General features: G+C 34.1%; 1 protein-coding gene across 37 annotated transcripts in view; it reads right to left on the reverse strand.

Moving 5' to 3' along the window:
* The window catches only part of SOX6 (SRY-box transcription factor 6), a 602,540-nt gene that overhangs the window by 377,657 nt on the left and 203,269 nt on the right, over nt 1-21,614 (reverse strand). Inside the window, exon 1 of one of the 37 annotated variants that reach the window (XM_077114111.1) lies at nt 18,635-19,290. The exons of the other annotated variants lie outside the window; for them this stretch is intronic. The gene's annotated coding sequence lies outside the window, so the exon portion shown is untranslated. Of the gene's footprint in view, nt 1-18,634; nt 19,291-21,614 lie in introns of those variants that run through there. 37 annotated transcript variants of the gene reach the window in all.

Consider the following 21,614-nt stretch of genomic DNA (forward strand, 5'->3'; position numbering starts at 1 on the left):
CTGTCTACAGATGAGAAAACTGAGGCTCTGGGAGATGAAGTAATATACCTAAAGTCACACAGCCAGTAAGAGGTAACACCAGAGCTTTAACTCTGGTATGTCTGGCTGTACTCTTCCCACTGCATTATGATGTGCTATTCCTATTCTACACTCCTTCCTCCCCTATAAGATCCTTTCCTACTTCTACATTTCCAGACTCCACCTTCAAAGCTCAGCTAAAATCTACCTCTTCCAGAAGCCTTTCAGGAACAAAGACCACTGTTGCACTCCTATTGCAATTATTTCTGTAATATTCATTCATTCAGCTTGATCAAGACAGCTTTGTATTTTTCAGTTTCCTCATTTTTCTATTTATGCCCTATATCCTCAATCAGGCATATGTCCTGCAGTTAGGTACCTCAAGCAATTTTGTATCATAATACTTCACATCTCCTACAATAACTGGCAAAATCCTGAGCACATAAAAGATGCTTAATAATTAAATGATGTGTGGACTGACTCCAATATACTCAACATTAGGAAGTTTTCAAAAAGAATAACGATTAACAGCGCGCACTTATACAACATTTACTCTATACCAGGCAATCCTAAATTCTATATCTGTATAAAATAACTCAGTCCTCACAATAAAGATGATGTAGGTATTACTGTTATCTTCTTGTTTAAAAGAAACTGAGGGTGGGAAGATGGTTGACTGACTTGTCCAAGGTCACACAAGTAGTAAGTGGCCACGTCAGAATCCAAACTGATGCAGTCTCATTCCACAGTCTCATTCCCTTGACTTCTTTATAATAGTACCTTTACTCAGTGGATGTTGTTGAAAAATTAAGCAACTCTCACATCTTAAAAAATTATAAAACTCACACATCACTTTTGCTATAAATGCTATTTGGAGAAAATAAGGAAAGAATAATATGCATACAGAAGAAAACCTGAGCAAGAGACAGAAAACTGCTGAGAAAATAAGAGGAAAGAAAACTGAGACATACTTCTCTTAAAAATGAACTAGTGTGCCAAGTAGTGCCATTTTAGCACAAGGTTTCTGTGATTTATAAAGCATCCATGCTGACTTCCTCTCATTAATACACTTAACTGTGTAGCATACTTCATAGTGAACAATCTTTGTTAGCAAAGACCCTGAAACTCTACACCAGAATCATGTAATCCTAAACCAGTGAAATGTAACCATCTCTGGACTGACATACAACAGCTGTTTAGGGTCTTGGAGAAATGGTCTGATAGCGATCCCAAGGAAAAACTGGAAAACGGAAAGTTGATTTCCATATCTCTTAACTTGATTAGGTTTTTGTAAAAGTCAGAGAGAAAAATGCAGGAAGCTACCTCTCTACTTTTAAAAAGAAACAAGAAATTCTTCATAATTTGAGAGAATGGGTAGTAGCCCACTTCTGACGTGGGCTTGTATACAATTCATTACAATTTGCATGGACTTTTCCTATACAATATTTCTTTAAATTCTTATGATAACTTGGTGAAATGAGCAGTATTATCATCTCCAATTTAAAAATGAGGCTCAGAGAAGATAACGTCACAGCTATTTAGCTAGGTAGTGGGAAAGTCAGGACTAAATCCCAGGTTCTCTAAAACCAAGCTCAATGTGACTCTTCTTCAAGAAAAGGGAAAGAAGAGAAAAATGAAATAATAGTGATTACAAAATAGACAATGACTGAAGCAAAAGAATGACAAGTCTCATCTCTCTCTCTCTGTTCTTTTCATGATCTTCCATATCTCCTTTGGAGAGTAAAATAAGAAGAAATGAAAGGAAAGCTCTCTTGGTTGCTTTCTTTCCCCATGTTCTTCAACTTCACTCCTCTCTTCTCTGATACCTGCTAGAATAACCACTGCAACATACTGCCACCACAGGGATGTCCCAGATATCATGAAAAACAGAACCCATGGTTATATTCAGAAAAAAATGCCAAAGAAAAGCCTGAGAAGATCTGGAACCCTCAAAAGAAAGCAATTCTTCCAAATGGCATGGCATGAGAATTCTTCATTGGAAAGCAAAATTTGGAATGATTATCTAGGAGCATTTGTATAGTATGCTGTATATATGATGGGGGAAATAGGAGAGTTAGGGTCTGAAAAATGATAAAAAATAAAAGAGCAGGCAAGTCTATATCGTTTGTTCTGGCTGCAGAACTCCATGTCACTGAGAAAAGGAAACTACCTGCTTCAGATTTCAATTGGGGTGAGAGATCTATAAGCCCATTTACTCTTTCTAGGAGCCAACACATAAAACTTTTTCTCATATGCAAGGAATGGCAAATCAGATATTTCATTACAGAACCAGCCAGTGTGACAAGGCTCACACAGGATATCCCTGTATACATCTCCAGTCTTAGACATGTCCATAAGCCTTGGTACCTTGCCAGTCTAACATGCAAACACAACATAGATAGTTCCGGAAAGGAAGACTCTACTAAACTCAAATATTATTTTTCTCATTGCTCTTCTTTTATTAATTCATTCAATAAATATGTATTAAGAATCTACTGATACTGTTTGGTTTGCTGGGGTTAAAACAATAAAGAAGAAGAGTCCTTAATCTCATAAGTTTGCATTCTAGGCCCAAATTTATCTACCTCCAAGAATTGTTACAACTGCAAGATTGCGTAGTTCCATGATTACAGAAAAGGCTTAAATTGTAAATGTTCCTAGCAGAGTGACACTTTGAGCATCTAAAGGAAAGGGGCTACCTTATAGCTACAGCATTCAGCATAATGCTTAGCACTCAATAAATATTTTTAAGTGACTGGAAGCAATCACTATATTACAGATGGAGAAACTGAGACTCAGAATGGTTAAATAAATTACAGCTAAACAGATGGTGAGTGGTATAGCTGTACCTAGCTGTATCTAGAACCACAGTAAGTCTAGCCTCCTGACTTACTGTTCTTCTAAGGATACTAAACACTTTTAATAAAACAGGTAAGACATCATTTTTAAGGACTATGCAGTTACTAATTATGAGTCAGCTTCCCAGCAGTGAATCTCTACTTCTTTGCTTACTTCTGGACTTATTAGTACCAACAATTTAGTACTTAATTTTCTGTAATTTGTGCCAAGAGATAAGACTTGAAATAATTTGGAGATAAAAGTACCCACTAGAGTTATCTAATTCTATTTCCTCATTTTTCAGATCAGGAAACTGAGGATCGAGAAGGGAAGAAATCCTGAAGTCCCACAGCCTAGGCATGGCAGGCATAGCACTAAGTCTCAAAAGTCTTCTGATACCTAGCCTAGTGTTTTGTTTTTCCATTACCATATTGTTTCTCCTAAATTCTTTGATAATAGTAACTATTTGCTAAATGTTGTTTCTGTATTTCTACCAGCACACAAAGTATGCAAAGTATATAACGCTACTGGCATACTATTACCTTACCCATAAATTAATCATAAGGAACTTTTATTTTTCCAATCTAACTTTTCTCCCTCCCTGAAATCCCTCTATTCCAGTTAGGGCTAGAAAATTTTTAACAGCTTCCGAATGAAGACCCTGGTCTAAAAGACTCCAGCAGGAATTTGCCAAGCTCAATACACAGTAAGAGGGACCCTATCCTAAAAGCATCAGTACTTACAGAGTAAGCCCCTACCAAGTAGATTTTCCAGAAAATAACTGGGTGACCCAAAGACTTGTATTTTCATGGAAAGACTCTACCTACTATCCTAGTAGAAAGGGAATTTTTCTGAGTTGCACTTATAAAGTTGCTCTAATCTGCAGCCAGGCTTACTTTAGGAAATTATCAGAGACTGAACAAAAGTCCTGCATAAGAAGCAACGAAACTTATTTCCTAATCTAGTTCTGTCACTAATAAGTTGTTTGACATTGGGCAAAATCATTTATCCTCTCTAGGGTTATTTTACTCACCTGTATAGTATCTACCCTGATTTCCTCAGAGTCTAGTTAGGTAGAACACATGAGCTAATCACCATAAAATCAATTTGAAAATTATAAAATGCCCTACTAATATAAGACAGTACAATTAATTATTAGTAGTTTTATTACTCAGAATTCCTATTTATTTCAAAGACCAGAAAGCCATCCTTTCTGTAAAGTCAGCTAAAAAAGGGCAGAAGCAATGTGATAGAGCAAAGCAATAAAACTTCACAGTAAGATAACTCTATATATGAATCCAGATTTGGTTTAAACTCTTTATGCCTTAATTTTCTTATCTATAAGAAAATTTTATAGATTATTTATCTGTAAAATGCTGATAGTACTACTGTGAAACCTCTGTGAAGAGTGACAAATATATATGTATACCTAAAAACATTTTATACTATATAAAAAGATAGTTGTCATTGTTACTGTTTAGAACTTCAAGATTTTGTCTACCATTCCCATCACGTGAATAGCTGAAACATCTATAATTTCAAACAGTTGAATATGATTTAAAAAGAAAAAAAAAACAGCACAACTAAGACCAAGTACAGAATCTTTGATCAACATATTAAAGGAAAAAAGCAGATGCTAATCAACCCTAGCATATTAGCAATTTGGCTAGAATTTAGGAGCCATTCTATCAATTGGTATTTCCTCAGTCACTTAGACAAACTGGCATGCTTATTTCCAACCCAGTGCACTAAGGCTTTCTTTGTAACAGTGGATGTTGGATTTTTGGTTGCATTTCTTTCTTCTGTGAAAATGCCAAATGTATAGAAATTTCAGTCACCAGATTCGACATTCATTTTGACAATATATTATGCTGTTTGGTGTCATGTTGACATCCTATTGATGATGTTCATGACTTCGTATGCCTTTGTTCTTTGGTTTTGATAAAAAGAAAAGGAAAAAGTCAGACTAATGAATTCACACTCTTTTCAGACACAGTGCTGTTTCTCTTCCATGAGATCAGGAAAAGGGTATATTTCTGATTGCAGACACATGTGGTACAGACATGAGATCACACAGCTTTGAGCTTAATAGGAGAACATAACAGTCTACTCACTGTTTACATTTTAGCCCAAAGGGCAGCTGGAAATCACAACCAACCATATGCGATGCCAAACAAGTGGTCATGATTTTTTAATAAAGCCAAGCATTAACAAATAAGATTCTGCAATGTTACAGTGAAGGGCAGGAGTGTCTTATCCTAGGCCCCTCTAAGTACTAGACATAAGCTCAAGGGGAGAACTCTATTCAAGAAAGCAATAGCAGTTTTCCACTGTGGGTTCAGATGAAAACTATATTCAGGAAAACAAGAGCAAAATGGAGGACAATGTTCTAAATTCACTCTCTCCCACACAACCTGCTAGATTCATGAGGACTAGGAGAGAATCTAGCTATTTATATCCTTAATGAAGCCATTGGTGGTCCAAACCATTCACAGTTATGACACAGAAGCAACCACATTTTGTCTCTCAGGGCTTAAGGAAAAGAACCAGCTCCCAAACCACAGATAATAACATGTAACCACAGCATGAGGCAAAAAGAAGGGAGAGAATTGCCAAGTGAAATATGAGATTTATCTCTGATAAGGCTCCCAGGCAAATCACCTTGGAATCCAGCTCTCAACTTCATTCTCAGAGTAGACACATTCCAAAATGAAAATGAGTAAGTAACAAGTTCTAGGGGCTTACTGCTCCTAGAAAAGTCATAATGGCCAAAATTTCCAGTGGACTAAAGGCTGATATCAGCATAAAGATAAATTTTTGTGTAGCATCTCACAGATACATATATACAACTACATTAACTCCTTGCACATTCTACAAGTAACTTTCCTAGAAAGTATTAAATCTAACGCAGTATTCTTATGGTGTTTTCTTGGCCATGAAATAATTTTCCAATTAAGTAGCACTTCTATTATGTTCTGCAAATGTATAGGAGGGAACAGAGACATAGCAAAAAGAGTACTGGACATTAGCCAATATATTAGTTCTCTAGTCTATCCTCAATATTCAGATTCATAAAGAGTTCAGATAAAAAGTGAAGAGATGTTCCATTGTTTATAGACACCTAACACAACCCTTCTTTCCCATTTCTCCTACCACTATCTACTACTGAGACCTTTATAGCCTTCTGCCTAGACTATTAAAATAATATATGAAGCAGTCGTTGTGGATTTTCCCTCCTCCAATTCTTTCAGCACATCACTGTTAGGTTAAAAAATCCTAAAATTCTACTAACCTTCCATAATTCCCCTAAGACCAGCATTCAGGAGTTTCCAGAATCTAGCCTCAACTTACTTTTCTAATTTCATCTCTCTAAACAAAATGTTCTCCTTCAGCCAAACTGATCCACTATCAATATTTCAAATGCAGCTAGGCATTAGAAAAAAGAATATTTAGCACAGCACAACTTGGAGTCAATCTCTCATAGGCAGAGGGCAGATCAACTAAGGCCTTAAGGATTGCTATTATAAGAATTTGGGATTTTATTGCAACAGTAATTGGAAGGTATGGAAGAATATTAAGCATTATTCAGCTATGATTTGATCATTATTCAGCTATGATCAAATCATAGCTGAATAATGCTTAAAAAGAGAGGTTGGCCAACTTTTTCTGTGAAGGATCAGATAAATATTTTAAACTTTGCAGACCATAGGGCTTCTTTTGCAACTTACTCAGTTCTGCCAGAAAGCAGTCATAGGGCAAGGTTAGATCTCAATAAACATTATTGACATAAATAGGCTGCAGCTAGATTTCACCAAATGGTCATAGTTTGCCATCCCCTGCCTCAAAAGACTAAACAACTGTACTAGTTTGCTAGCTGCTGGAATGCAATGTACCAGAAACTCAGTGGCTTTTAAAAAGGGGAATTTAATAAGTTGCAAATTAACAGTTTTTAGGCCATAGAAATGTCCCAATTAAAGCAAGTCTATAGAAATGTCCAATCTAAGGTATCCAGGGAAAGATACCTTGATTCAAGAAGGCCGATGAAGTTCAAGGTTTCCCTCTCAAGTGGAAAGGCACATGGCGAACACAGTTAGGAGTCCTCTCTCGGCTGGAAGGGCACGTGGCAAACACAGTGTCATCTGCCAGCTTCCTCTCCAGCTCCCCAGGAGGCATTTTCCTTCTTCATCTCTACAAGTCACTGGCTGGTGGACCCTCTGCTTCTTGGTTCTGCGGTGTTCTCTTTTGTGGCTTTCTCATGGCTCTGTCGTTCTTCTCTGTTCTCTCTGAATCTCCCACTTTCTCCAAAATGCTTTCTCTTCTATAGGATTCCAGTAAACTAATCAAGACCCACCTAGAATGGGTGGAGACATGTCTCCACCTAATCCAGTTTAACAACCACTCTTAATTGAGTCATATCTCCAGGGAGATAATCTAATTGAAGTTTCCAACATATAGTACTGAATAGGGATTAGAAAAAACTGCCTTTTCAAAAATGGGATTAGGATTACAACATGGCTTTTCTAGGATACATGCATCCTTTCAAACTGGCACAACAGTAACAAGGTAAGGCAAAAAACCCGGTTTAAAATAATCTAGTTATACTGTAAAGAATGGGCTCTAGGAAGGCAGCAAATGAAGACCACTTAGAAGATGACTCGCTGTACTAATAACCCTTTGAAGAGATGATAGTGACTTGGACAAAAATGGTAGTAGTGTATAGATGATGAGAAATAGTTTGAAAAAAAGTTTTGAAAACCAAATCATTCCTAAAATTAATCACTTCTTGTCCTATTCAACACCAAAATATTATCTCCCATTCATCTTCAAAAAATAACCAAGTACTATGGTTAAGATGTAAAATGTTTCACTTCATTGAACATTCCAATGAAATAAGGTCTCAAAATTTTATGCCTATCATATCTTAACATTCACTGGGCATATACTGGTTACTTATTAGTTATTTTCTGACTCTTCCCTCTTCAATTCTCTACTCTACGACTCTGGGTAACACTTCAATTTTCTTCAGTTCTCTACTCTATGTTTCTGGGTCACTATATTTTCCTGGCTCTATTGTTAGGTGGCTTTCTGTTAAGTTCTGCCAATGAAAGGGACTAGTGGGAAAAAGGAAGGAGGGAGGAGGAGAGAAGAGACTTCCTTCCTTTTACTTCTCCTGTCAGCATCTCTCTAGCAACAGAGGACACTTATATTGCCAGCCTCCAGTTTCTTTCAGCACTTCAATACAGCTGCCTGAGCCCTTTAGAGGTACCAACACCAGCTGGCCACATTCCGCTTAGTGATTAGAGCATAAACCATGTCATGTCCCCTTTTAGGGGTCTGAGCACAAGTCACACAGAAAACCCTCACCCCAGATGTCCAAGATCCAGTCAAAAGTCTTTCCAAACTCCTAGGCTCAAGTAATCCAATTTCTTCTATTTTGTCCCTCGAGCCCTCAGTCTGATAGCTGTTTCCTACAGTTATTAATATCTGGGTATTTTTAGCTTCCTTTTTTGTTTTTTCAATATTTATGAGGCAAATTCCCTCAATTTAACTGAACTTTAATTTTATCTATTAGAACTACTTATGTTTTTTGTTCTCCTGACTGGACATGAAAGTATTTTGTAGAATATAACATTTCAAGAAGACCAAAAGACTGAAAATGGAATAAATTTATATTTTCCTCATTCAAAATTAAATATAGTTCAGTTTTTAGAAATAATCTTAACCAAAGAATGAGAAAAACAGGTCTTTCAAATAGAAAACAAATGAAGGATTGATATTTAAAAGTACTATGTTCATATCCTTACACATGCATAGAATTATAAATTTTTTTCTCCAGAAATCTCAAGCTTAGAGTGGCCAAAACTGAGCTGCTGAATTCCCTTTAAAATGGGTCCCTTAAAAAGTTTCCCTCGGAAAAAAAGAAATTAACCCAACATTTAGAAATCATACCATTCTACATATGCAATCAGTAATTCTTAACATCATCACATAGATGCATGATCATCGTTTCTTAGTACATTTGCATCGGTTTAGAAGAACTAGCAACACAACAGAAAAAGATATAGAATGTTAATATAGAGAAAAGAAATAAAAGTAATAATAATAGTAAAAAAAAAAAGTTTCCCTCATCTGACTTAACGTCAATTCCATCCTTATTGCTTCTTGGGCTAAACTTCTAGAGTTGCTCTTGACTCCTCTCTTTCTCTCATCCTTCATGTCAAATCCATCAGAGAATCCTATTAATTCTTAATTCAAATGTATTCAGAATATAATCACCTCTCACCCACCACCAGTGCTATTTCAAGCCACAGTAAATCAGATGAATTACAGTTACAGCCTCTTAAATGATCATCTTGCTTTGCCTCTTGCACCCCTACAATCTATTCTTATCAACAACTAGAGTAATTGTTTTGAAGTATAAGTCAGATTATTTCACCTTACTGCTCAAAAATTTTCCAGTGGCTCCCAACCTCATACAGAGTAAAACCGAAATCCTTACAATGTCCTACAAGGTCTTATCTGATCCGGCCTCTATTACTCCTCTAACTTCATGTACTCTTATTTCCCCCCTGAGTTAAGGTTCTCTAGAGAAACAGAACCAACCAGAGAGATCTATGAACATGAGATCTATAAAGGTGTCTCATGTAACCATGGGAATGCAAGAGTCCAAAATCCATAGGGCAGGCTGTGAGGCTGGAGGTTCAGATGAAGGGTTTGGATGAACTGTACAGGAGAAGCTTGCTGGCTGAAGAAGCAGTTTCTCTTCTTCCTTGAAAGCCTTCAACTGACTGGATTATCTCGTTGTGGGGGGTATTCCTTGGTTGACTGCAAGGCTGATGTAATCAGCCACAGATGTAATCAGCTGATTGATGATTTTAAAAACCAGGCTTCCAGTTTATCAACCAGCCATGAAATATCCTTGTAGCAATGTCAGACCAATGCTTTCCTGACCAGACAACTGGGCATAATCATTTGGCCAAGTTGACCTCAGAACCTAACCATCACATCCTCCCTCACTCACTTGTCTCAGTCCACTCTGGTCACCCACCACCAGTGCTATTTCAAGCCACAGTAAATCAGATGAATTACAGTTACAGCCTCTTAAATGATCATCTTGCTTTGCCTCTTGCACCCCTACAATCTATTCTTATCAACAACTAGAGTAATTGTTTTGAAGTATAAGTCAGATTATTTCACCTTACTGCTCAAAAATTTTCCAGTGGCTCCCAACCTCATACAGAGTAAAACCGAAATCCTTACAATGTCCTACAAGGTCTTATCTGATCTGGCCTCTATTACTTCTCTAACTTCATGTACTCTTATTTCCCCCCTGAGTTAAGGTTCTCTAGAGAAACAGAACCCGGTCTTGTCTCTGTTCCTCGAACATGCAGGCACATTTCTACCTCCGAGTCTTTATACTAGCTACTCCCTTTACCTGAAACACTCCTTCCCCAGATATCTACATGGTTCCTTTCTCAGTTCCTTCAAGTAACTGCTCAAAATTTTTCTTCTCATTGAAGTCTTTCCTGACCATCCTACTTTAAATTGCATATATCTTAGTCATGGGCACTCCCTATCCCCCTTCCTTGTTTAATTTCTTGATAGGATTTACCTGCTAACTTAACTATGTATACATCTAGAATGCAAGCTCCTTGATGGAAGGAGTTTCTGTTCTGTTTATTAAAAAAACAGTGCTATGTGTCTAGAACATAGTAGATGTTCAGTAAATGTTTGTTGAGTTAATGAATATGTACACACATAGAAATACTGTGTGGTACAACTCTGCACATATGTGTACATGATTTGCATATGTGTATATGATGTTTACTACATTCTTAAGAGCAAAATTGTATTACAAACTCTAATAGCATAGTGAGTACTACACACAAATTATTTAATCTTTCCTACCAAATCTCAAAATCTTTCCTACTTATAATCCTACTGCATAACATATCAAGGTTTTCTAGCTTAGTGCTTAAGTGTCAGCCTGCTGGTATAATATCTCTAGCACCTACTGGCCCTGTGACTCTGGGCAAGGTATTTGACTCTGTGTACGAGTTTCCTTATCAGTAAAATAGTAACAACAATAATAATCTTAGTTCATGGAAATTATATAAAGATTAAATTATATAATACATTTAAAGCACTTTAGCACAGTTACTGGTCCACAGAAAATACTCAATATATGTTAGCTATTATTATTATAAAAGGTACCTAATACTTCCTGAATGACAAGTAAGACCTCCCTAATTCAGCATATTATACTGCCTTAATTTGTTTAGATAGTAAGCTTACTGGAAATAAGCATCATATTCTATACTTTTTTGTATCTGGCAAAGTACTAAAAATGTAATATTAATTCAATAAATATTTGATTGATTGATTGATTAGTGAGACATATATTTTTAAGCCTACTAAACATATAGGCTATAAAAGCCAGGTTACTCAAGATGATCAGAATAAATAAAATGGGACATGAAAAACAAGTTTGCCAGTTGTGACTTCTCATCTTATCACACTATGTAATACTAAATATTTTTTTAATTATACCATGGAGATACATAGAAATATTTTCTAGCGGAAAAAGTAGAAAAATTAAGAATGATAAATTAATGGCATAGGGAAAACAGGCAAAAGGAAAAGGAAAGTTGAGATAGACGGCAGGCTTTAAAACCAAGAAGCGAACCAATCAAGTCTGCGTGAGTCATAATGGAGAACGGAGCACTAACGGAGACTCAGAGTGACAGCTAGGAGTAGGACTTGCTGGAAAGGTTACTTCTCCAAAATACTATTTGATAATAAACCAAGTTTTAGTGAAGGCAATTATAACTGTCTCCAAAAGTAATATGCAGTTAACCACTGGGCGCAAAAAGCTGAAACACTGTTCTTTCACAGAAGGGGGGCTACAGAAGAAATAACATAAAAGGCAAGCAATAGGAGAACAAAATAACCACCTTTAAAATATTTATGGAGAAAGAATAGTCAATACAGATTAGTAAATTTAACATCATTTTTAGGATATCTGGCTGCAATAACTAGAAATGGGAGGCAAAATTAATTAAAATTCTGATATTTATATGTTTTTATTTACTACAAACCCTTACAGATCACTTTGAAGACATTTCATTATTTTTTTTTCCTGATGCTATGAAGCTCACAGTTTAAGTGAACTATATTGAGGACTTTCTAGGTTCCTATGTTCCAACTACTTTCTAACTCTTCACAAATGTCATGTCACTGTGTAGATTATTATTCATCAAGAACATGAGGGAAAAATGGCATTGCGCAGAATGGTATTCACTGTAGTTGTTAATAAGTGAATGGGTCCAGTGCACAAAGAGAAATATAATTTCATGATTAAATTGTAGATATGAGATAAACTATTTGAGCTTTATGTTCCTAACATGTCTTCACCATTAAGAAGTAGATCGATGGGTGGGCCACAGTGGCTCAGCAGGCAGAGTTCTCGCCTGCCATGCCAGAGACCCGGGTTCAATTCCCAGTGCTTGCCCATGCAAAAAAAAAAAAAAAGTAGATAGACAAAGTAGATAACATGTATAGTTTTGTATTTGTATTTCTACAAAACAGAGAGAAATAAATTCTAGATGTGTGCCTAAAACAGAGATATGTCAGTAGTTAACACAAATATATCCTTCTTCAATTTCTGCCCTACTGTTTGAAGTCCCCTCCTTTAATTCACTTCTTTTATACTTCGTTCTTTTCCCTTGGGCTTGCTTCCTTCTTTAGGTTATACTTTCATGACCAAGTAATCTTAGCCTACTACTACTCTATTAGATACTTCTTGTTATCTGTGTTATCTTCCCTACTTCTGGAAATAGTGAATCTTGCAAATAAAGGATGTGGCATAATACCTGAGAATTTAATTGGTGGTTTCTATAATTTCCAGAGGTACAATGATACCTAGGCATTACACAATTTTTATTGCAAGAGTTTATGAGTTTATGGTTTGCATGTATCTAAATCTTTAACCTTCAAGTATGAAAGTATACAACACATAACTTGAATAAACATATATATACATACAACCAGTATATTTTTAAATCATAATCATACTGAAAAAAAAAAAAAAGAAAGAAAGGGATTTACTTATCCTCACTAATATAGCCACTAAGTGCAAAGATTAAACCCTTGGTATATTTAATAAATGCTCAAGGTTATGCATCTTTGACCCATCCGTTAACTTAATATGATTGTTACTATAGCTTCTCTGCAGATATTATCTCACAACATTATACTGAACCATAATGACCTAAGTCATAAAACCAAATCTTTCTTTCCCTGAACTCCCTATGTACTCTTTCATCACTCAGAATATCCTGGGTTGCACATGCACACATCTGGGAACGCTGAAACACTACCTCTTACAAAACACCTAAAATCCTTTTAAAAGCCTTGTCCAAAACAGAAAATCTGCAAAGTCAACTCAGAATCGTTTTCATTGTTAGGAACTCAAGCTTTTCAGTTCACTGCAATCTTAGGTACAAGTATGTTATCACCAATTCACAGGTCTTTCAATTTTCTTTCCAACTGCTCCACATCTTTAGTGATTGTTCAGGTAATATGATGAATATCCATCTCAAAATAATTCTAAAAGTTAAGTTCTATAGCGATACAAATGGTATTGTACATACCACATGTAGGATGCACTTTAAAAGCATAAAAATGATAATTTTACTATTAACATTTTTATCATTTTCTACAATCTAGCACTTTAAAAGACTTATTCCCAACCTATATGTAAATGCGTGCCAAAGTATGACTCAAATATTTTAAATAATTAAAATTAACCAATAAATGGTGAGATTTCCTATAATGAAAGAAAGGAAAACAACAACTTAAAAATTCTAATGTGGCAAAAAAAACCATAAACCTGCCATAAATTCACTCATTCAAACTGAATCTACTATCTCTAGGAAATGCTCTGTCCCCTGAAAAATCCAAGAAATAGAAAGGCAAATAAATAGCTTAAGGCCAAATATTTGAAAAGAAATGACCAATTTATAGTCATTCCTTTCATGTTCATTCTCTCTCTATCAGTCTCCACACCTCTCTCCATTCTCTTTATTTGTTCACTTTATAATATTTATTAGAGAAGTTGAATATTCCTTAAAAATCATGCAAAAATACAGAGTTCTCATATACTCCCACCTCCATTATTAACATTTTGCCTTAATGTGGCATCTTTGTTACAATTGATGAAAGAATCTTACTTTAATTATACTATTAAGTATAGTCCATATTTAGATTAGGGCTCAATTTTTGTGCTGTACAGACCTATTAAAAATTAAAATATATATTTTTTAATCTAGTAACATATATACCACTTAAAATTTCTCCTTTAAACCATATTTAAATATATAATTCAGTGGTGTTAACTACATTCACAATGCTGTGCTCCCTACATCACCAACCATTCCCAAAACTTTTCTATACCTCAAACAGAAAGTTTGTACTAATTAAATATTAACTCCCCATTTCCTAAGCCCACCCCAGTTTCTAGTAAACTGTATTCTAGTTCCTGACTATATGAATGTGTTTCTTCAAATTATTTCTTATTAGTGAGATCATAGAATATTTGTCCTTTTGTGTCTATCTTATTTCATTCAACATGTCTTCAAGGTTCATCCATGTCATGGCATGTATCAGAATTTCATTCCCATAATGTGATTGCAGGCATACTATTCTTTGGGAAACTAAAATCTTCTAAACAATCTACCCAGGATTCTTTTATAAGAAAAATAAAGTCAAGTAGCTACAATGCTTCATTTTTTAAATGTGATCCCAAATCAGTTTATAAATTTAGTACAATTCATTAAAATCGCAATAGAGTTTTATGGGGGGATGGGAGGAGATACTTGATAAAATGATTTTGAAGTTCCTTTGGAAAAATAAATGCTTGAGAATAACCAAAATAATGTGAAAAAGTAAGGAAATTCAATAAAAAGTACATAATAAAATTTCACTGATTAAAAATGTGCCAATTAGGGCGGGCCGCGGTGGCTCAGCGGGCAAAGTGCTTGCCTGCTATGCCGGAGGACCTCGGTTCGATTCCCGGCCCCAGCCCATGTAACAAAACAAAACAAAACAAAATACAATAAAAACAAGAAAATGTTTAAAGATGTTTCCCTTTCTTCCTCCCTTCCTTCCTTCCATCCTTCCTTCCTTCTCTCTGTCTTTCCTTCCCTTCCTCCCTCTTAAAAAAAAAAAAAAAAAAAAAAAAAAAAAATGTGCCAATTAAATGGACAAATCAATTAAGCAAAAAAGGTTTAGAAATAGTAAGTCTAAGGATTTAGTCTATGATAACAGTGGTGTAAAAGGAGGATCACACTACTAATATCGTTTGGACAATTGGTTATTTATATTCTAATCTCAAATCACATACCAAAAGAAATTCCAGATGAGATTTAAAAATTAAAAGTGAAAAAATTAAAACCATAACAATACTAAAATAAGTGTGTGAATATTTACATATTCAATATTTATATATTTACAGGTAAATTATCCAAATAAATTAGTCAAAGCAATGGTGGTAGAGCCAATATTCCAACCCAGTTGCCAGTAGTATGACTCTAAAATCTATGCCACCTCTCGAAGAACACGAGAAAGAAATTCACAAAATAAATGCAAATGAACCAATCAGCAAATGAAGAAATAGTCCATTTTATTAGTAATGAAAGAGATACCAACTGTAAAAAAATAAGTTATTTTCTACCTGTCACATTGGTAATAATTAAAAGTAATGATAACAATCAGTGTTGCCATGGATGTGGCAAACAAAATAAGTATGCTCATACACTGCTGGCAAGAGCAAATTGATACAATTTTTTCCGGAAGGCATTTTGGCAATATGAATCAAATGCCTTAAAAAAACCAACAACTCTACTTCTAAGAATTTAAATTAAAGAAATAACAAAAGTTTTACACAAAGATTAAGCAACAAAGCAACTTTTTAAAATATTGTTAATATTAGTGGAAAATCAAAAATAACCGTAACTATAGATGATTGGACAAACTACTAAATGTTTGCAAATGGAATAGTATACAACCATTTTTAAAATGACATAAAAAATAGGAAAATGTAAATGGTAAGATATACTATTACATAATAAAGTATATTATATGACATTTGTTACCATATGATGATATCACTTAATATATATATATATATATATACACACACATCTATACATATGTTTGCTTATATATAAAATTAGATAGATGATAGATGATTAATTTATAAATAGGTAAAATTTTAATACTGGAAGCATGTACACCTTGATATCTTAGTGGTTAAATCTGGACAAAGGGAACACGCTTTTTCTTTCTGCTTTCTCTCTTCTATGGATTTCCTAAATTTTCTTATGCAATATGTGCTACTTTTGTAATACGATAATAAACTTCATTTTTAAAAGAAAAGATGTATAGGAGAAGAATCTTTAATGGCATGGGGAAATGCTTACTGTATGGTAACTTTAAAATAGGTAGTCTACAAGCAGCATGTGCAATAAAACCACTTTTCTTTTAAAAATATGTATATTGAAGTAGAAAAAACTTCAAGCATATAATTTGTATAAGAATTTTGAGATATAGCTAGATATCGTTATGAAAGATTTTTCTGAGATTTTCTTTTGCATTTTCCAATTTTTTCAATGATCACAAATCATTTTTCTAATCAGAAAAAAAGCAATGAGAAAGATTGTTTATACTGTCCTGTTTACTCCAAAATCATTCTACTAACTGTTTAACCTGTCCATAACTAAAGCTAAAAGCAAAAAATTATACATTGTCCTCATTACTGCTGAAACAGGCACCAGAAGATATTCTAGCTTTTCTATAAAAAGCAAATCTCACAAATGTTTTATTATATTCTGTCCAGTCAGAAATTTTATTTAAAGTAATGAGCCTCTTGCATGTACTATATCAAGCTACAAATGAACCCTACAAAGCAATCAGGCAAACTTCCTTGAAATATGTTCGTCTATTGATAGGTAGATATAATAAAACAATGTAATAATAATAGAGTTAAATAGATAATAAAAATAAATATGCTGGCACTGGCCATCAATATAGCAAGTCAAAAAAAATCAAAGAGGGCTCAATTTTTCACTGTGCGGAATTGCCAAAAGTTCTGGCCCTGATTCCTAACTACATGACTTTTTAAAAAGCTATTATTTTTGTTAAGAGAAACTGTGGGTTTACAGAACAATCAAGCATGAAAGACAGGATTGCCATAAATTACTCTATTATTAACACCCTGCATTAGTCTTAATACCTTTGTTATAACCCATGAAAGCATCTTTTTAATAATTATACTATTAACTATAGGCATTGGTTTAACTTAGGGTACACTGTTTGTGTTGTACAGGTCCATGGATTTTTTTAAAAATTTTATTCTGTTACCATATATGCAACCTAACATTTCCCTTTTTAACTACATTCAGATATACATTTTCAGATACATATTATGCTCACAATGTTGTGCTACCATGTCTTAAGCAAATCAATTAATCTAAGTCTTAGATTTCTCAGCTTTAAATTTACAGTAAAAAAATTAGATTGTTTAGCTTTAAAGTTACAGTAAAAATTGATTAAAATGTAAAAGATTTTCATATGACTAAGACAATGTAAACCCTGGAGTATATTCTAAATTAGTATCTACTTAATTAAATGTAGATGAAGAGAGTAATGCCATGAGATAAAAAGAATTTTTTAAAGAAAGAGAAAAGAGCTAACATCCCTAATAATGAAGAATTTCCTTACAGGGAATAAAGGCTAAGGAAAACTTTGTGGTGTTTTTCCTATTTTCAGAAGGCTAGAACTGGAGACTAAATTTCTCAATTTTGGCTGCTAGCCCCAAAACTAATTAATCATCTATTAGCACTTCTCCACATGGAGAAGCTGATATAGCATCAACAAATTCTTTATCAAAATCAACACTTTGTAACACTGAAAAGTTAAAAGTGTTGTAATCTATAAATGGTTCAGCCTGTTCAGTTAAAACTTAATCCCAATTGGACACTATGCTTATTAGTATGTTCAAGAAATATCTCTTTACCTTTACTGCATTTTATAAGTCATTTATTTTTTCTTCCATCTTTCAGAAAGTTCGCTTGTTCTTGTAATTTTCCATGTGATATTTGTACACATTCTTCATGGAAATATGCCTAATACAGCCAGTCTCTTTTTTTCCCACTAACGGAGAAAAATATGCTTGAAACCTTTTATTTTTCAGTACAAAATTCTAGTTCTTTACATCAACTTTCACTCACTTTCCAGCTCCTTAAAACCTCACCCTCTCTTCCCATCCTCTCCCTCAATACAAAAATTCACATAGACAAACACAGATACAATTTCAGACTTTTCAAAATAAACATTTAATTGTAAACTATTTTTAAAAAGTTAAGGTAATGAGAGAAGGCATTTGATTAAACTTCTCATCAAAGTTTGGTAGTTTTCTTCTCTAAAACAACATTACTAACCAAAATAATAAATCAGCATTACAATAAGACAGTTGTCACAGTTAATAATTCTGAAAGAGAAGCAAAAGTCTTAAAAAGTAAAAGTCTTTTCCTATCAAAACATTTCAGTTTTTATATTACTTATTAAAAGTTCTCCGGTTATCTGAGAATTTCTTCCCTCCCAACCATCATCAAATCACCCAAAACCCACCTTTGTCAACACACGGTCACTTCAGCTGACAAATAACATATCTGATCCCTCTACACATAAAGAATAGTTTAAATATTTATTTAAATACCTCAACTTCAGGAAGTAGCTTCTTGCCTTTGTTCTTTGGTGGCCACAGTATCTTAATTGCAAGCTTCTTAATATGTCATTATTTCTAATTTGAAATCATCCTCTACCTCCACACCCTTCCACGAAGGAAACATAGCTTTTATCTTTGTTTTGCACATGCACATCACAGTGGGGGGGACAGAGAGTAAAGCGTCATTTGCCACCTTATTTCAATAATAAGACAACCAATAAACAAGTAGTACTTGCTATTATGGGATACAGTTGCACAGTCTACACCCAAGCTAGCTCTTGGATGGAACGGCACTGTTACTTTATTTGTCTGATGTAGTATCATATTTTCAAAAGGCAGAGAAAAATCTCCCATGCAGGAAAGTTATCTGAAAGTAAAGAGATGCTATATTTGACCATGTCCATGCTGAAATAAGTACTCCAACTTTGGATGTTTCTGTGCTTAGGTCCAGCAAATCAAAATGAAGTTATAGAGTTCAGTGTGAGGGCATTGTCAAGTTCTGGTTCAGTTTAAGGAAAGAGAGAGAAACGAAGGCAGACATAATTAGGTTATTTGTGAAATTAAAAATAAAATATTCTGATAGTGAAGACTTCTGTTTTTCAAGATTGTAGGGCATTTTTTCAAAACTCTTCAGTTTTTCAAAATTCTTCAGTTTTGAAAATAGTTAAAAATTCAAGTTATATTAGTAAAAGTAATACTGTCAAGCACTCTTCATGCAACAAGCATTATTCTATTTACTTTACATATATTAACTCATTTAGTCCTCAAAACAAACAATGCATCTAAGAGTAGGTATAAGTATTATTGTAACTATTTCCATTTTACAAAAATAAACTAGGCACATAGAAATTAACTTGTGCAAAGTTGTATTAGTAATCCAAAACCAGGGTTTCAGATTGACACAATGGTGTTTTGGCTAATTGCTGAACTAATCTGCAAAAAAATCCACAAAGCAGTGACCTTTACATATAGGAAGTCTACCAAAGAATAGACTTCAATTCCCGAGTATGAATCATGACAATCAAGAGGCTTATTTTCATAATAATTAGAATTGCTACTTTCATGGTAGATTATTTTTCAGTTCAATTATACCACTACATTTGTCCACAGACCCTTTATGTGGCAACATCCCTATAATAGAATAAGGAGAAGAATTAGAAAGGAAGCAAAAGCCAAAACAGATGTCTCAAGGTAAATGTACTTATTTACTTTTCCTAAATAAGAATTCCTCAGGCCTTTGCTCATAATCTTTTTATTCTTTGCTTTGACATAATTTTAGCACTTTTAATTATCTCAGGGATCCACAGGTTCAAATCCTGTTTCTACCTCTTATTAGCAGAATGATCTTGGATGAGATACTCAACTTATTAAATTGGGTATTTTATCTGAAAAATACTTCACCTCACTGGAATGTTGCAGGAATAAACCAAATTGATGTAATAATATATAAAATTCTTAGCATATAGTAAGTACTCAATAAATAGTTCTTTATTATTCTAAAAAATTAACTAATAACAAATCAGGGTGCTATTATGAGAATTAAAAAACATAATTTATGTAAAAGCATCTAGCAAGGTGCTGTAAAACAAAAAAGAGATCTATAAAATGTTCATTTCCCTCTCTTCTTATCTAATTTAACAGCCCATAGCAGAAAAAAAAGTAGCAATGGTGGCTCAGCAGGCAGAATTCTCACCCGCGGTACTAGAGACCTGGGTTCAATTCCTGGAGCCCTCCCGTGCAAAAAAAAAAAAAAAAAAAAAAAAAGTAGCAGATTATAGGGGGAGGAGGAATTATTAGAGGTAAACACACTAATTATTGAGAAATGATAGTTTATAATATGGAAGCAAAGGCAGAGAGAAAACCCAAGAACTCAAAAATACAATAGTTTTCACAATAGAGAAGTAAATAGCCTCAACAGACTCTCAACTCAACAGTTCAGGGATCAACTGCTCTTAGTGATAGCCCTGAGTGGCTAAGACAATCTGTTTAGAAATTAATTTTAAAAATCAGAACTCAAAAAAAAAAATCAGAACTCAAAACTGTGTATGATATAACCTCCACTCTGTATACATTGCACCAAAGCATTAACTGTCCTGGTAGTGGGATTATGATTTATTTTAATTCCCTACTCTAACCTTTCTCTATTTTCCAAACAGTAAATAGTTTAGGAAATTAGAATGTATAGTTAAATTGTAAAAATAATTTTGGTCCATAAAGAGGCATTCTTTATAAATCTGAGAAACAGTCAAATGAGTAATAGAGGGATTAAGCCACTCAGTATTTCCCAGGTTCAAATATCTTCCATCAGTCCTAGAAGAATAAAAGTACTATATAAAAATGTGACCAGTGGGGGAAAAAATTGATTCATTTCAACTTTACTTGGAAAAATAAAATAAAATACTGAAAGTAGATACATCTTAGAGATACTATTTTAAATAACAGTCAATATCAACATGAAGCTTATAACAGAAACCACATATAATTATCTCTGTCTTCGCTTACAACAATTTTGGCATACTCTCATTTTTAAGATAAAAAAATTTAAACTACTCTAGGGAAAGACAAAAATAGTCTGATGAAATGGAGAAATTTTTAAAAGCAGAGTCATAAGTAAAACGACCTTTTTGCCTTCTAAAAGAGAGAAAAAATTGCTTTAGGCAAATTTAGTTATTACTGTGTAATCGCTGACACTGCACAAAGAAAAAGAAAGAAAGAAAAGGGGCTACCCCCCTAAAACAAATTAAAATATCAGACATTAGCCTATGGCAAAAAAAAAAAGATTTTCTTTATGACCTGTAGTGTGCCTCTCTCTTTGGAATTGTCCCCACTGAAAGCCTATATAATTATAGAGAACATGTTAGAGAGCTAAACAGCCAATCCTAGAGGACAGCAAGGGGATTTACTCATTTAGAAAAAGTGCCTCTTCCCAGAAATATATATCATTTTCCTGTTTCTTCACTAGCCAGATTCT

The sequence above is a fragment of the Tamandua tetradactyla genome, chromosome 8, assembly GCF_023851605.1.
Source record: "Tamandua tetradactyla isolate mTamTet1 chromosome 8, mTamTet1.pri, whole genome shotgun sequence".
Lineage (NCBI taxonomy): Eukaryota > Metazoa > Chordata > Mammalia > Pilosa > Myrmecophagidae > Tamandua > Tamandua tetradactyla.